This window comes from Macrobrachium nipponense, chromosome 34 (assembly GCF_015104395.2).
Source record: "Macrobrachium nipponense isolate FS-2020 chromosome 34, ASM1510439v2, whole genome shotgun sequence".
NCBI classification, from domain to species: domain Eukaryota; kingdom Metazoa; phylum Arthropoda; class Malacostraca; order Decapoda; family Palaemonidae; genus Macrobrachium; species Macrobrachium nipponense.
Genome location: NC_061095.1, coordinates 29,183,470 through 29,199,135, shown reverse-complemented (window position 1 = coordinate 29,199,135; position 15,666 = coordinate 29,183,470). Strand labels below are relative to the sequence as shown.

Genomic DNA, 15,666 nt, shown 5'->3' with positions numbered 1-15,666 from the left:
TTATTGGTTCAGAAGAAACTTGTAATATAATGAAGATTTTTATTTTGTCAAGTGATTTATGGACCTGAGAGCTCTAAGTCCAGCGCGCCCAACAGATGAATACTGGACTAGGGTCCCTGAGCTCGAGTACAAACACCTGCTCCTTTGTATTAACAGAATGGAATATAAAATTTAAAAGACCAAGCACCAGAAACCTATGACTCCATTCAGCATTGAAAGTGAAATTCAGAGTAAAAAGGTTTTAAAGATGTGACAGAAGGGTAACCTTGCAGTTGCACAATGAAAAAATTATTAGAGGGTGGAAAGTAAGATGAATGAAAGTAAATACGAGCAGAGATAGGAGAGATATAGTGAAAGGAATGAAAGGGGTTACAGCTAGGGGCCAAAGGAACTTTGCATATAACCTCAAGTAATGTATACAGTGCAATGCGTAGTGTGGCAGACAGCACTAATCCCCCTACAAGGTGTGTTGTAAGTTGACATTTTTGTTTTTTTCGTAAAGCTTGATCCCACAACAAAAAAATTACAAATTTTAAAAGTAATTTGTAATTTTCCTAACTATACAAACCTGAGGTCTTTGCATAAGAATATGTTCCAGCACACCTGGAGACCGGTTGTTCAACTTCAAACAAGGTGGTTAAGTATGTGGTTAGCTACTGACCCAGTTGGTATGCATTTACTCTGCCTTTGACCAAGGGATCAGAGAATGTGTGGGGTGGCTTGAGGTGGGCTATGTAACTGTACAGACTTTCAGGTTTGTATAATGAGGAGAAATACAAATTACTTTTAAAATTTACCATTGTTTCCTACAAAACATACCATTGGTCTTTACATAGGAAGCCTTACTTTTTGGTGGGAGGATTCTGAGTAAGCTTCTGAAACGACAGGTAGTTTGCCTCACCTGGGCCTCCTTCCTGGTCATGTATGAGCAAAAGGAGACCATGCCCCTGACGTGTTGAAAAGTAGTGTGAACAACTGTGTTCAACTGTCAGACTTCTGGACCTTTCGAATAATGTGTGTGTAGCAACATTACTTCAAAAAAAGGTTTGGATGAACCCAGTGCATCAGAGACAATGAACTAGAGATAAACCATGAGTTGGTTTATCATCAGCCCCTCTCTCCCTTGCTAGAGAGAGGGAATGACTTGCATCTATTAATCTATCCAAGATTATAGACAAGGGTACTCCATCATGTAGGTTAACATGCATGACCCGCCTGACCAGTATGTGACGGATGGCTACTCATCTTTGTCTGTGAGCGAGGAAAGATAAAAGAGAGAAGGAAGGGGACCAGTCCCCAACTAATATTCACTCTTTGCCAACGAATACTTTAAGCAAGATGCAACCTGTCCACTATGGGAGTTGGACAAACTACACAACTTGCCAAGCAGCCACCACAGGACTCAGGAGAGAGAGAGAGAGAGAGAGAGAGAGAGAGAGAGAGAGAGAGAGAGAGAGAGAGAGAGAGAGAGAGAGAACAAAAGAAAAAAAAAAAAAAGTCACAGGACCTGTGGGCAATGTCCTAAAAGTAAAAGATATTAGAGTGGACAGCCTAGACCACTTTCTGTCCTAATACCTGTAGAACTGACAGGTTCTTCTGGAATGCAAGGGGCAGACTAATGTCCCTATCCTTGTGTGGTACTCAGAACGAACTCCTAGCTATATGTTGGGTGCAGAGTCGGTTCATTGGTAGCCTCACAAAGCTAGAAAGAAACCATGTTCTTGAACACTTGATTCTTCACTGAGCCAGTGCTAATAAAGAGTCGTCAACACTCAGGCCTGAGGTGTCAAGTCCTCTGAAGATACGTAATACCGTAGCACTCTAAACTGGACATCAGAGTATCTTGTTACCACACGACTGAACGTAACTCAGAAGTCAAAAGTCTTTGCTTTGAGTTCTGGGACAAACTTAAGAGTGTCAGAACCTCATCTCCTAGAGTGATGTAGTTTTCCTCAAGGTCGAGGCCTCTACAGACAATGAAGACAGGCAGAAGACCTTCTCTATGTGAGCTTAGCTGTGGGTCTACAACACCTGGGACCCTGGCACCATTTCTTTGTGAGAATGTGCAGGAAGGTAAGGCTGCACCTGTGTGCTGGCCTCCACTTTCTCTTGTAAGTCAAGTCTCGTTCCATAGACCAGGGACTTTACTGGTGAGATGGGAGTCTGTGGGACTCTGAGCAGCGGCAGAAGAACTTTACCTGCCTAGGGGAAAGACCTCTCGGGACTGACATTGGTGACACGGTTGTCTACTGGACCCCATGCACCTCTAGTGACACAGGACTCTGTGGAAAACTGTGTTCCTTGGTGACCCATGAGTCCATGGAACTTGTGCGCCTGTAATTCCCATGGCAAGGAGCTCTGTGCGACCCCATGCAACAGTTACTACCAATACACAGGGGGTCCAAAGAGCCCCAATGCAGCAGTGGAAGATTCTTCACTGGTCAGGGAAGGTGGAAACCCATCTCTATTGCTCTGACAGCAGGGGGTTCCAAAGAGCCCTGTACAATGGTCCCATGTCTGTAGACAAGGGAGAGCAATTGAGAGATCCCTTTGCCTCTTCTGAGGCCTCAAGACTTTTCCATGGAGGAATGGAAAGGAATAAGATGTCCCTAATTGGAGACCAACTCCTGCATCCTTCACCAAAGGTAACAAGGGTGAAGCTACTCATGAGGACCCAGCTTCCCCAAAGGCAACAGGGGAACGAGGATGACTTGTCATTGTCGAGCTGGTTATTCCTGTAAAGAGAGGATCAACTGTACTCTTCTCTGAACCTGCTGATAAGAGGCTAAGACCATAACACCAAAATGTATGGACACTAAGTGTTCAGCTTGAGTGAGAGAACGGGTTTCTCGAACTTGAATGAGACTGACAAGTCTCAGCAAATTTGAGAAGTGGACTGCACATTGGAGAGGGGTGGCGGTAACTCAAAAGTTTCTGCCCAGTATAATGCCATGTTGCTTCATGGTTTGTCTTTAATAACAGAAGGCAGAAAATAACGCTGCCCCTAATGTTCTTCCCTTTCCTCATCTCCTTGCCTCCTTCCCATGGTGGACAGTGGGCTGAAGGGAGTGCTGCTGTGCATTATTCAGGTAGGGTAGAAGACAACTGGGTGTACCTTCATGGGCCCTTTGAAGCGTGGGGCTTCCTCAGAACTGGAGAGGAAGAACAGTCTGGCCCAAAGGCAGAGCTGTACAATCATGTGAAAACCTGGCAGTCTTGGCCACTGCCAGTGAACATGGAGATCAATCCCTCATCCTACCTCTGTTACTTGAGGCATTAACTTCTACCACTAATCAGAGGAAAAGTGGAACCCAGTATTAAGTTCATTCCTGCCAACCAGTGCCAACATAACTGACAAATCTGGTAACCCGAATCAAGACAGTCTCTCTCCTCTTGGCACCAGATTTGCACACCAGTTAGCTGTCTGGTGGGCTAGGTAGAGGAAGGCTCTTCTTCCTCCGGACAACTTCAGCTCCTCAATGTGACTTCCTTTCCTGAACTATGAGAACTTGAAAAGGAAGAAATGATCCAGGTTACGTAATGGAACCAAGTTCCGTCTGCCGCAAGTGGTTAGCGACAGACTCGAACATCGGGTCAATCTTGTTTAGTTGACAAGGACTTTCCAAGGTATTGAGGAATTCTCCTCGCAATTAAAAGACTGAGGAAGTGTCCTGCACAATAGGAGAGACCTTAGTGAATTGTCCTGGTCATACAAGAGGAAGTTCACCTAGCTAGTAACCCCTTCAGTGAGTTGCAAACATGACGAGTCCAGTTGACTTTGGTTTCCTATATGGGATCCCAAATAAAGCTTCGATTAAAGCTTCGATTAAAGCTTCGATGGTTGATGAACAGTCTACAGGGAAGCTAAGTTTCTTTCTTGAGAAACCTAAACTGCCAAATTCATGGGTGATCTCGGGAAAAAATCTCCAGAGGTGCCCCATGATCTCTCTACCACTCTAGTATAATAACTGATTCGGTTCGCAGACTAAATATGGAGTATTATATGCAGTCCCTGGTTATCGGCAGTCTCAGTAATGGCCACTTGTCTAGCACAATAAAATCGGTCATTTATGGTGCTATGAGTTGAGTTTCAGTTATCAGCGCCGTAAGGTGCTGATAATAGAGTTATGTTGCCATAACTAACCTAACAGATGCGCCATTAACCGAAATGTGGCACCATAGGAGCCATACATTGCTGAGTTTTGGTTAATGGCGGTTTTCATTTAACAGCACCCCGAGAACGGAACCCCCACCGATAACCGGGGACTAACTGTATGTTACTGTGGTTGGAAAGGATAATAGTGCAAACATTTCCAGTCTCGAACCAAAAATAACAATTTGTCGAAAATTGTATTTTTCCTAACTATACAAACCTGAGGTCCTTTAACAATATGAAGGTACTTAGCGGCAGCTGAACCGGTCATAAGCTTTGAACAAGGGGGTTCGGTAGTTAACTACTTGTCCGGCAGTTGGTGGTCAGTCTGACTGCGAGGAGAGGATTCACTTTGCTTTAGGCCTGGGGAAACGCAGAGTGAGGGGTGGCATGAGGTGGGACTATGTGTAAAGGATCTCAGGTTTGTATAGTTAGGAAAAATACAATTTTAGACAAATTGTTATTTGTTCCGATACATATACAAACCCTCGGTCCTTTAACAATAGAAAGACTCACTTCGGCTTCTTGGTTGGGGGTGGAATCTGAGTCTTATGAACAGACTGGTGTTCGTTTTTTCCATAACCGTGGATTGCTCCCTGGTCGTAAGAGCAGAGGGAGGGATCCTAGCTCTGCCCAACTGATCAGGGTGTGTACCGCAGGATCAGTGGTCAGACTTCTGGACCAAATTTATAAGAGGGAGGCAAGCGTACCTCTTATAAATAGCAAAAGGCAAGAACTAGTTCCTACTACAAGAGCCCAAATGAAGTCATGGGTTTGTCTCTTGTTGGCTTCCACTCCCCCCCCCTTGATGGGGAGTGGCAGATATATACTCCTATCCCTATTGAAAGGGATAGGATGGAGCTCGGGGTAGACTACACAACTTGTTGAACAGCCACCACGGGTCCCAAGGAAAAAGTGTCCAAGGACCTGTGGGTAATATCCCGAAGGTAGAATGAAGTGAAGGTGGTCTGGTTGGCCCAAATCCTTGCCTTCAGTACCTGCACCACGGAGAAGTTCTTGCAGAACGCAAGGGTTGGACCAATACCTCTGACTTCGTGGGCTCTCGGACGAAGGGTATGGGTGTCGTCACTACCAGCCGTGTCATACGCCCTCCTGATCACCTCACACAGCCAGAATGAAAGTGTGTTTTTGGACACTTCTTTCTTGGTAACCCCGGTGCTAACGAAGAGGCGTCGGCACTCAGGCCTGAGGTGCCGAGTTCTCTTCAGATAGCGCCGTAGCGCCCTCACAGTACAAAGCAGCATCTCATCCGCATCATTGTCAGTGAATTCCTTCAGGGAGGGGATCGTGAAAGACTCGAACTGGTCGTCAGGGACCGTAGGATTCTGAGTCTTCGCTACGAAGTTCAGGACGAAATCGAACGTCACGGATCCCCATCCCCAGGAATGCTTGATGTCGAAGGAAAAACCATGTAGTTCCCCTACTCTCTTCACCAATGCCAGGGCCAGCAGGAAGAGGGTCTTGAGGGTCAGATCCCTGTCTGACGACTCTCGGAGTGACTCGAAGGGTCTGCGAGTCAAACTCCTAAGGACGAGAGTCACATCTCACCCCGGGGGCCTGAGTTCCCTGGGTGGGCAAGACCTCTCGAAGCTCTTCAACAGGAGGGAGATCTCGAAAGAGGAGGAGATATCCACACCTTGCAGTTTAAGGACTAGGACCAGGGCGGCTCTGTATCCTTTAACTGCAGAGACGGAGAGGAGCTTCTCTCGGCGAAGGAAGACAAGGAAATCCACTACCTGCTGAAGAGCAGCTCTGAGAGGAGAGAGACCCCGTCCACGACACCAACCACAGAAGACGGACCACTTCCCCTGGTATACAGCTGCAGAGGACTGTCTGAGGTATCCAGCCATCTCTGTTGCTGCGCTGCGAGAAAAGCCTCTCGCTCGCAAGAGATGGTGGATAACAGCCAGCCGTGAAGACACAGGGACTCGATGGACCGGTGGTACCGTTCTACATGTGGCTGGCGCAGGAGGTTGTGCCAGGGGGGAATCTCCCTCGGTGCTTCGGTGAGTCGAGCCAGCAGGTCCGGGTAACAAACGGCTTGAGGCCGTTTTGGGTGGGTGCCACCAGGATCATCCGAAGATTCGCGGTGATCAGCGCCCTGCTGATCACTTTGCGAATCAGACAGAACGGGGGAAAGGCGTAAATGAAGAGGTTGTCCCACGGGTGTTGGAGAGCGTCCTCTGCAGCTGCCCATGGGTCCGGCACAACCGAGAAGAAAACCTGGAGTTTACTGTTGTGCGGGTGGTAGCGAACAGATCCACGACTGGACACCCCCACAGGTTGAAGAGCCTTTCTGTCATGTCTGGGTGAAGGGACCACTCGGGTTCTATCACCTGATCCCGACAGCTGAGCTTGTCGGCTACCACATTCCTTTGCCTGGAATGTAGCGGCTGACAGCTCTACTTAGTGTGCCACGGCCCACTCGTGCACCTGCAATGTCAAACTGGTACGGTGGAAGGGACACTAGGCCCCCTCTGCTTGTTGACGTACGCCACTACCGTGGTGTTGTCGCTCATCAACACCACTGAGTGTCCCACCAGACGATCCTGGAACTCTTGGAGAGCGAGGAACGCTGCCTTGAGCTCCAGGACGTTGATGTGAAGGTGCTTGTCGTGATGATCCCATACACCTGCAGCCAGCATTCCTCCAGGTGTGCGCCCCATTCCTCGGTAGATACGTCTGAGAAGAGCAGCAATCCTCCAGGGGTGGGGACCCGTCGTCCAGCCACCAGGCTAGGTCCTGCCTTACCTCCTCCGTGAGGGACACGGGGAAGAAAGGAGGGTCCCTTGCCTGTGACCAACATTCCTTTAGTCTCCATGAAGAGACCGCAGGTGAAGACACCCATGAGGGACTGGCCTTCTCGAGAGACGACAGGTGGCCAATCACGACTTGCCACTGCTGAGCTGGTTGCTCCTGAAGGGACAGGAACTGTTCTGATGCCTCCCTGAACCTGCTGATCCGCAAATCTGCGGGGAAGACTTGCTCTGCTACTGTGTCGATCAGCATACCCAGGAACTTCGTCCTCTGCTTGGGTTCAAGATCTGACTTCTTGTAATTCACTACGATCCACAGATCGCGGCAGAATTCGAGGAGTCGATCCCTGTCCTGCAGCAACTGTGAGGCGGGAGCTCGCCAGACCAACCAATCGTCGAGATACCTCAGCAGACCTATCCCTACCGAGTGGGCCCAAGCCGACACCAGCATGAACACTCACGTAAACACCTGTGGGGCGGTTGAGAGACTGAAACAAAGTGCCCTGAATTGGTACACCGTCCCGTCGAGGATGAAGCGGAGGTACTTCCTAGAGGATTGATGGATGGGTATCTGGGAATACGCGTCCTTCAGATCCACAGAAAGCATGAAGTCGTTCTCCCTGATGGAATCGAGCACTGATCATGCTGTTTCCATCGTGAACAGAGTCTGGTGAACGACCGGTTTCAAGGGGGAGAGAATCTATCACCGGGCGCCAGCCCCCCCACCCCCCAAGGACTTCTCCACCAGGAAAAGTCGAAGTAGAAGCCCGGTGACTGATCCCATACGATCTCCACAGCACGTTTGCTCAGCATGGCTTCTACTTCCTGCCGAAGCGCTACGTCCTTGGTCAAACCAGGAATGTACATTTGCAGTTGGACCGGGTTGGAGGTGAGGGGTGGCCGAGACTCGAAGGGTAGTAGATATCCCTCCCGAAGGACGTTTACTATCCAAGTCTCTGCCCCGAAGCGCTGCCATGTTGCCCAATGGCTCGCCAGGCACCCCCCACTTCTGGCAGCAGGTGAGGGGAACGCCATCCCTAGCGTTTCCCTCCTCTCTTTGACTTCTTCCCAGATCCTCCTCGAGAGAAGGACTGGGAGGAGGGCTGGTTACAGTCACTCCTTACAGCAGAAGTCAAAGGCAGAGTCTTTCCTCTTGGCTTCGACGAGGCAATCGTCTTAGGCGCAGAGGAAGCGCTATCTAAATTCTTGGGCTTAGCCGCAGTCGTCCGAGGTTGCCCAGCCACCTTCGAGACTGCCTGGTGGACAAGACGGTCACTATTGTCAGTGCGCCGTTGTTCCACCGCAGCGTCCGCCATCTCTCTGGGAAAGAGAGAGGAGGAACCCTGCACCGGTCCGTTGCAAAGACCCAGGGCCGCCTCTCGCCCAGCCGCCCTGGTCACTCAGGTGAGGACAGCGCTCTACGCCGGAGAACCAGGTTGGCCCACAGGATGACCGTCTGGTGGGCAAGGTAGGAGATGGCCCTACCTCCAGACTGGCACAGTCTCACAAAAGCCAGGTTCCCTAAAGGAGAAATGTTCCCTAAGGAGGCCGCGGCCTTCGAGACTGTGAGGGACCACAGGTTGATCCATGAGACTGCTTGGAATGCTACCACGCGGTAGATTCCAAGGCGAGTGCCTCTTGCTGCAAGAACCAGAGGTTCTCCGACAGGAGCTGCTGCATAGACACCCCCGGAGACTGCTTGGAATGCTGCTATAGTGGTAGATTCCAAGGCGAGTGCCTCTTGCTGCGAGAACCAGAGGTTCTCTGACAGGAGCTGCTGCATAGACACCCCCGGAGTTAGCGCTAGCTCCAGGTTAACCTGTTTGGGCGGCAGAGGGTCTTCCGAAGGCACGTAGAATCGCCTCTGTTGCAATAGAGGTGGGGGAAGGAGCTTGGAAGACCTACTGGACCAAAGCGAACCCTCGAGTCCGGAGACAAGAGCGTCCACCTGGCTCAGTACATTGTCAGCCAAGGCCGATCGCGGCAGACCCACCGTCGTCCTGGGTTCCTTCTTAGGTCCCCAGAACGCCTCAAAACCTGATGTAGGCTCGGAAGGTGGGAGCGGCGATCCTTCTCCGAGGTTGTTGTACTGACGAATCAGCGCAATAACCTCAAGGAACGACCTCTGGATCTTGGGAGTGACTGCATCCTGCGGAGTCGGACCGTCAAGCCCCTCCAGCGAGAACACCTCCCGAAATCCTCCTCCTTCCACAGGAGGAACCACAACAGACCCCTCATGGTCTCCTCCTGCCATTTGCGCGTACAATCTGTTCAGGCCTAGGACCGTGCCAGGTTTGTAGGGTGTAGTGGTGGGATCGCGAGGAGCGTGCCCCTTGCGATCGCCTCGCTCTTCCCGGTGTAGCCCAAGGAAGTTGAAGGGATAGGAGAGGGAGACCTGACGCTCCCCCCGCGCCCACTGGCAGAACTGATGTGCTGAGGGGGCTGCAGGCGATCGCCAACTCACGGTGGCGATCGAGCTGCAGGCCTGGTCGAGCGGCTGGACCAAGAACAGCGGCGACGGTCCCGAGCGTCAGAAGAGCTGCTGCTGGTTCCCCTCTCCGCCCGGTCCCGGTAGGAGCGGCGGTCAGGGGACCTGCAGAGTCCACTGTCGCGGTGGGAGTGAGGCCTGTCCTCACGATACGTCACGCCGTTTGGACCAGCTGAGGCTGGTCCAGGCGATCGAGGGGACCGCTTCCTAGCCTCAGCCCGCGGCCGGTCTGGAACAGTCGCGTCAGCCCTGGGTACCAGAGGATCGCCGCGAGAGCGATTGCTGGTCTGGTGGGAGTTACCTGAGCGACCCCCGCCAGTCTTCCACCCCGTGCCTGGATCCTATCGCCGAGCGGACTCTGTTGCCTGGGTCTTGGCTGCACGGTCACCCGCGGGTGACCATACACTCGGTACCTCTCACGAGCGAGAGGCCGAGACGGTGCCTGGCGCAAGGTGAGGAGGTTAAAACCGGTGGTAGCCCGTGCTCCTCCGGTCCCCGTCTTCTTCTTCCTTGCGGAAGGAGAGACGGCCCCGTTTCCCGAAGGAACAGGAGGACCAGCGAAAGTCCCACCCGTCCCACCGGAGTGGGACGGGCCTTTAGAAGTCTCAGGACGAGCCTTCTTAGGAGGGGAGGAGGCAACCTTCTTCTTAGGCTGTGGGGCCTTAGAAGTCGAAGGGGAAACAGCGGCAGACGACGACGACGATGAAGACGAAGAAGACACCTTCCTCCTCTTCTTCTTCTTCAGGACCACCATCAGGTCTTCCATCCAGGACGGAGCCGGGGCAGTGCCGAAGCAACAGGGCCCGACTGCACCTGTCCGGAAGGACCTGAGGTGGGAGCAGCAACACCACGGGCAGGAACGACGGCGGCAGGAACTGGTACTGGGGCTGGAGCGGCATCACAGTCAGGAACAGGAGGCGGGGCAGGAACCAGCGGCATCCTCTGCACAGGAGGCAGGTCCAGAGGCGAGCTCTTGGGACACCGGAAGTCAGGGGCTGGAGCAAGAGCGGCAAACCCAGGTGGCGGCGACACCGCGGACATCGTCACCTCCGGTAGCGGTGCCTGCACAGCAGCTGTCGGGGTAACTGCAGCTACGTGCTGTGTATAGACCAGTGGTTGAGCAGCGTAGCCCAGCGTGGACACCGTTGTGGTAGTCGTGGTGGTCAGGCTGTGGGTTACCGGCATGGCCCCTCTCGCCAGGTGACTCAGCAGCCCCTGAATCGTTCGTGTCCCTTGGAGCCTCAGAGAGTACCAGGCCTGTCCGAGATCGTCCCCAGTGGCAGCCAAACCTGAAGAAGGAAAAGTCGGGTGAGTCCGTGGGGGGGGGACAGGTTCCACCCCAAGCGAACGGACAACCCCGAATACAACTGGATGTCGGGGTACCTCGGCCCCCCCTCCACGCTCGACTGATCGAGTGAGGAGAAGGAGTGAAAAACCTCCCCCGAAGGGGAAGGAGCATACGAGGGAGCTGAGATGGGGAAAGAAAGAGAAGACGTTTCCCGTAACCAAGGAAGTAACTGGAGATCCTTCTGATGACTCCTTGGCTGGCTTACGCAGCTTCTTTCTGCCCCCATAGCGCTCCACTGCTCCTCCGACCAAGACACACACATATCACATGTATCGGTGCGAGAGCATTCACGCCTCAACACCAAGTACAAAATTCATGAGGGTCAACTTCAAAAGGCCCAACACTTACGGCCCTAACCACCAGGGCACAATCTGCGGCTGATGGGGGGGCAAGGGGGTCTCTCCGGCTCTAGTGATTCCATTTCCATTACACAAATGAAGCACTGTATGAATATAAAAACACAACACACCCGTACTTACTGATATCTTTGCACTAGCACACAGTAAAAGGAAAAGCAAAAAAGTCTTCATGCAGTGAAGCAAACCAAGCATACGACAGAAATAGGCAGAGAGGCGAGCAACACGTCCATCCACCAACGCGGCCGAAAGCAAAGTGAATCCTCTCCTCGCAGTCGGACTGACCACCAACTGCCGGACAAGTAGTTAACTACCGAACCCCCTTGTTCGAAGCTTACGACCGGTTCAGCTGCCGCTAAGTATTTTCCTATTGTTAAAGGACCGAGGGTTTGTATACGTATCAGAACAAACTGTCTGATAACCAGACCTGGGAAGACTCTCAGAAGGTAGAAAAGGTGAGAGAGCCTAGTATCCTTACGGTATCTGCTAAAAGCAAATGACCTTGCAGGTACATAAGGCCATGAGTGGTTGTCAACTAATGTTGACAACGACCATACAAGTCAGGGAGAGCAAAAGTAATCGCGTGCAAGTGCATAGAAGCTATCCCCAGGTAATCAGGCTCTTTCATGCAAACACTGATGAGGACTCACCAACGGAGAGTGTGTGCACACTTGGGTTATCCTATAGATGTGCTAAGTCTTCTTTGAGGCAGTACCCTCTGCTAGTGAGGAAAATCTAATCAACAAAGCTTTGGGTTTCTCCTTGGTTCCCAAAAACTTCAAGGAAAGATTTACAATCCAAGGAAGTAGCTATGATCTCTTTCCATGATCACTGACACATCAGCAACTCTATCTGTGAATAAGTTCTCTGAAGATTGGAGGTGTCCGCCTCATGAGAAATTATCTTAAGAAGCCTTTCCAGTCATGGAAACCCCCTGGACTACTCTCCGCAAAGAGACGAGCCGTGATAGAAAGCCCAGGCCTTCTTTTGAGGGTGCCGGGCACTTTGTTCTGACCTGCCAGAGCCAAAACTCTGACATGAGAGGAAAGCCGTAAGATTGTCAACCTGTGGTGATGATGATTGCAATGGTCTAAGAGAGCGAACCCACTCATGATAACATGGCCAAGGGCTGTCCCATGGAGAGTGAATGGGTTCATGCAATGTACACTGAAGCTATCCCCAGATAAGCAAGCTTGTTCACGTGAACACGGGCAAGGGCTGACCCAGGGAGAGCGATCGTGAACTCTCGGGTATAGACTCAGGTTGTCCTCTTGACACGCCCCAGTCTTCTTCGAGACCTTGGACTCTGCACACGAAGAGGACTGTATGGGGAATTTGTTCATAGCTTAAGGTGAGCGGACTGCTCCCAAGTCATGAAATATTGTGCTCAGTTGCTCCCACTACTTGAGAAATGAAGGTAGGCTCTATACCAGACCATGGAGTGAGTCCATGGTACATACTGGTGGAAAGTAACTCGAGATTTCGGAGAAACCCAAGTAACCATGGTGACGCGGGTCTCATCAGAGATGCAGGCACCAGAGGCTCTTGAGTAACGAGCGTTTTGATAACCCATTACAGACTGAAGATTTTCCTGTTTTAACTACTGGTCAGTTAGCTGCAGACCTTGATATTTTGGAAGTACTGAATTCCTCTACAATCTAGCCCTTGTTGGCTATAATGTAGCAACAACTTCACTTTTATGTTTTTTAATCTGCATTTTCTGGTGGTTATATTGGATAGCTTACTAGGTCCTTGTACTTTCCAACTTAAATTTAACTTAAAGGGTTTTATTTGGCTTTATTCTATCATTTGATTACACATTAATAGCCATCATTTAAATTACTTTATGATAAAATTTTATACATGCTTAACTAATAATTTCTTAGCTAAGAGTTTCTACTTGACAGTAGCTTGAATTTTTGAAATTCAAGGTAGCAATTTTGTTTGTTTGTGTAGGTGACAAGACCCACCCACTTTCAGGGTAAGAAAGAGGAATAACTACACAAATAGCTCAATTTGTTTATGATTAAACATCCACAAGCGGGGAGGAGGGTGGGCTCCATCCATAATCACTGGGTAAGTATAGTATATCAAATTCTATTTTATCATAAAAAATGTCATTTCTATATACTGAAGGAAGTGGAGAATATGGACCAAACTATGCACAATAAATTTAAAAATAATAATGAAGTAAAAAAAAAATGCTTGATGTTTCCTCACTTGTTAAGAGAGCTGCTGCACATAGATACTGCCTCTGGTTGGTGCTCCTCTCAACATGTAGGGTATGGTGATATAGCCTAGAAGTGCCTCTACTGACATGGGACCTTGCAGCAAAAGAGTACTCCAAAGGCTGACAAGGTATTAAAAAACAGCTTTGCGACAAAGGTTATTACCGAAGGCTAACATAACACCCACAATCGTCCCTGACCAGGGCACAATATCACAAAACAAAAAAAAAGACAATTTTCTCACCTACACCAAAAAATGCTAAAAATATGACCACTACCCAAAATTAAAACTGTTGGGCACTCCACAGGAAGTCACCAGTTATCGGCACTGATAAAAAAATAAGGGCACCAATACATACTAACAGAGGTGCCATTAACCCTTTAACGCCGATTGGACGTATGGTACGTCAATATAAAAAAGTTTTTTTAAAAATTCCTGGAAAAATAGTTATAGGCCTACCAGGCAAAAACTTTTGAATCATGTGCCTTGGGTGGGGGATGCTGGGAGCTGACGGATCAAGGCGTTGTTTTGTTTGCAGTCGTTACGCAGGCGTGCAAGCGTGAATTTCTTTCTTATCGCACTAAAAAGTATCAGTGACACAGCTCAGAAATTATTTCGTCACTTTGACATAATTTTTGCACCATTTTATATTAGCCGTTACATGGAGTTTTATATATGAAAATGTTTGCAATTTCATGTAGAATACAACTAAAAACAACTCATGGTTGTAGCTTTTATCAGTTTTTGAAATATTTTCATATAAATAACGATAAGTGCCAAAATTTCAACCTTCGGTCAACTTTGACTCGACCAAAATGGTCACAAAACGCAATTGTAAGCTAAAACTCTTATATTCTAGTAATATTCAATCATTTACCTTCATTTTGCAACAAATTGGAAGTCTCTAGCAAATATTTTGATTTATGGTGAATTTATGAAAAAAACTTTTTCCTTACGTCTGCCCGGTAACTCTTCCGAAAAAATCATAAATTTTTTCGTCCGATTGTCGTAATATTTGCACCATTTTAAATTAGCCGTTACATAAAGTTTTATATATGGAAATGTGCGCAATTTCATGTAGAATACAACTAAAAACAACCCATGGTTGTAGCTTTTATCAGTTTTGAAATATTTTCATATAAATAACGATAAGTGCCAAAATATCAACCTTCGGTCAACTTTGACTCGACCGAAATGGTCGAAAAATGCAATTGTAAGCTAAAACTTTTATATTCTAGGAATATTCAATCATTTATCTTCATTTTGCAACAAATTGGCAAGTCTCTAGCACAATATTTCAATTTATGGTGATTTATAAAAAAAAAAAAAAAAAGTCCTTACGTCTGCGCGGTAACTTCCGAAAAAAATCAGAAATTTTTTCGTCCGATTGTCGTAATGTTTGCACCATTTTAAATTTGCCGTTACATAAAGTTTTTATATATGAAAATGTGTGCAATTTCATGTAGAATACAACAATAAACAACCCATGGTTGTAGCTTTTATCAGTTTTGAAATATTTACATATAAATCACGATAAGTGACTCGACCGAAATGGTCGAAAAATGCAATTGTAAGCTAAAACTATTACATTCTAGTAATATTCAATCATTTACCTTTATTTTGCAATAAATTGGAAGTCTCTATCACAATATTTTGATTTATGGTGAATTTATGAAATAAACTTTTTCCTTACGTCAGCGTGGTAACTCTTCCGAAAAAATCATAAATCTTTTCGTCCGATTGTCGTAATGTTTACACCATTTTAAATTAGCTGTTACATAAAGTTTTATATATGAAGATGTGCGTAATTTTAAGTAGAATACAACAAAAAACAACCCATGGTTATTAGTTTTGAAATATTTTCATACAAATAACGATAAATAGAAAAAATTCGTCCTTTGGTCAACTTTAACTCAACCGAAATGGTCGAAAACTGCAATTGTAAGCTACAACACTTACAGTCTAGTAATATTCAATCAATTACATTCATTTTGCAACAAACGGGAAGTCTCTAGCACAATATTTTGATTTGTGGTGAATTTTTGAAAACAGCTTTTTTTTCGTCCGCGCGTTACGAATTCATGCATCATTTTGTGATAATATTTTCTCTGTGTTGCCGTGATCATTTTACAATGTGTTATATACCAAAATGATTGCAATTTAGTGTACAATACAACGGAAAAAAATTAACTCGTTAGCTTAACCGTTTGTTCACAGCGCGAGTTTGAATACAATTATATAATGAAATTTTGTGTTTTCGCGCTATCATATACGTATCCCATTATTATATATGATAATGATTTTATCATTTCGAT

General features: G+C 47.9%; 1 protein-coding gene across 2 annotated transcripts in view; it reads right to left on the bottom strand.

Moving 5' to 3' along the window:
- LOC135208003 (peroxidasin-like) overlaps positions 1-15,666 on the bottom strand; it is a 104,809-nt gene that overhangs the window by 21,463 nt on the left and 67,680 nt on the right. The gene's annotated exons all lie outside the window — the stretch shown is intronic.